Source organism: Neolamprologus brichardi, unplaced genomic scaffold (assembly GCF_056152115.1).
Source record: "Neolamprologus brichardi isolate AB-2024 unplaced genomic scaffold, ASM5615211v1 NODE_ptg000094l+_length_167602_cov_1, whole genome shotgun sequence".
Taxonomy (NCBI): Eukaryota; Metazoa; Chordata; class Actinopteri; order Cichliformes; family Cichlidae; genus Neolamprologus; species Neolamprologus brichardi.
In genome coordinates, this window is record NW_028270072.1 from 42,501 (window position 1) to 45,000 (window position 2,500).

The following is a 2,500-nucleotide window of genomic DNA, read 5'->3' on the forward strand; positions in this document are numbered from 1 at the left end:
CTGCTGATGTGCTCTCTCCATTTGGCCGAGGCAGTGAGTCGGCCTCCTCTCTCCCTTACGGTCGAAAAAGATGTGCTGCTGGAGCACTGGCCCTGCTGAAATTCCCTCTCCATTTGGCCGAGGCAGTGAGTCGGCCTCCTGTCTCCTTTACGGTCGAAAAAGATGTGCTGCTGGAGCACTGGCCCTGCTGATGTGCTCTCTCCATTTGGCCGAGGCAGTGAGTCGGCCTCCTCTCTCCTTTACGGTCGAAAAAGATGTGCTGCTGGTGAACTGGCCATTGCAGCTACTCACATTGAGCATGGCCCTTGCCCTCCAGCGGGCCCCAGGGACCACCCCTCCCCCCCCCTCCCCCCCGGCTCTAGTCCCCCATTAGATTTCCTTTCCTGTACTTACCCTGTACCACATGTCTAGCATGGCCCTTGACCTCCAGCAGGCCCCGCGGACCCACATACTCCCCTGCTCTACTCCCCCACTAGCTTCTTCTCCTGCAGTTACCCTCCACGACATATCTAGCATGGCCCTTGACCTCCAGCAGGCCCCGCGGACCCACATACTCCCCTGCTCTACTCCCCCACTAGCTTCTTCTCCTGCAGTTACCCTCCACGACATATCTAGCATGGCCCTTGACCTCCAGCAGGCCCCGCGGACCCACATACTCCCCTGCTCTACTCCCCCACTAGCTTCTTCTCCTGCAGTTACCCTCCACGACATATCTAGCATGGCCCTTGACCTCCAGCAGGCCCCGCGGACCCACATACTCCCCTGCTCTACTCCCCCACTAGCTTCTTCTCCTGCAGTTACCCTCCACGACATATCTAGCATGGCCCTTGACCTCCAGCAGGCCCCGCGGACCCACACTTAAGCCCCCCCCCCACTAACAAAGCAAAACACCACTGGCAAAATCCTCGTGCCCCTGGTACTCCAGAAAGTAAATTGAAACGTGCCCCTGGTACACTGCGCAGAAAAAGTTTGCCACACACGCACTCCTGGTGCCTATGGTACGACAACTTTTCTCCGTGCCCCTGGTACACTGAGCAGAAACACTAAGCCACACACACACACACTCCCCTCGTGCCTATGGTACGACAGCTTTTCTCCGTGCCCCTGGTACACTGAGCAGAACAACTTTGCCACACACACAGTCTTCGTGCCTATGGTACGACAGCTTTTCTCCGTGCCCCTGGTACACTGAGCAGAAACACTTTGCCACATACACACACACTCCTGGTGCCTATGGTACGACAGCTTTTCTCCGTGCCCCTGGTACACTGAGCAAAACAACTTTGCCACACACACACACACACACACACACGCACACACACACACACACACACACACACACACACTCCTGGAGCCTATGGTACGACAACTTTTCTCCGTGCCCCTGGTACACTGCGCAGAAACACTTTGCCACATACACACACTCTCCTGGTGCCTATGGTACGACAACTTTTCTCCGTGCCCCTGGTACACTGCGCAGAAACACTTTGCCACACACACACACACACACACACACACACACACACACACACACACACTCTCCTGGTGCCTATGGTACGACAACTTTTCTCCGTGCCCCTGGTACACTGCGCAGAAACACTTTGCCACATACACACACACTCTCCTGGTGCCTATGGTACGACAACTTTTCTCCGTGCCCCTGGTACACTGAGCAGAAACACTTTGCCCCACACACATACACACTCCTGGTGCCTATGGTACGACAACTCTTGTTCGTGCCCCTGGTACACTGACCAGAAACACTTTGCCACCTCCGCTGTACGCACCCTCCTCCCTAGCTAATTTGCAATCTCCCCCACCTCCAGGGGGACCACCATGACAACTCCCTGACTCCCTTACGGCTGAACAAGATGCATGCTTCTCCACTGGCCCTGCTGAAATTCCCTCTCCATTTGGCCGAGGCAGTGAGTCGGCCTCCTTTCTCCTTTACGGTCGAAAAAGATGTGCTGCTGGTGCACTGGACATGCTGAAACTCCCTCTCCATTTGGCCGAGGCGGTGAGTCGGCCTCCTGTCTCCCTTACGGTCGAAAAAGATGTGCTGCTGGTGCACTGGCCCTGCTGAACTACTCACATCGAGCATGGACCTTGCCCTCCAGCAGGCCCCAGGGACCTACATCACACCTTGCTCTTGTCTCCCTTACAGCTGAAAAAGATCCATGCTTGTGCACTGGCCCTGCCTAAATTCCCTCTCCATTTGGCCGAGGCAGTGAGTCGGCCTCCTGTCTCCTTTATGGTCGAAAAAGATGTGCTCCTGGCGCACTGGCCCTGCTGCTACTCACATCGAACATGGACCTGGACCTCAAGAAGGCCCCGGCGACCCGAATGCTCCCCTGCTCTTGTCCCCCAGTACCTTTCCTTCTCCTGCAGTTACCCTTCCACCGCATATCCAGCATGGCTCTTGACCTCCTGCGGGCCCCGGGGACCCACATTCTCCCCTGCTCTAGTCCCCCACTAGCTCGCCTTTCTTGCAGTTACGCTC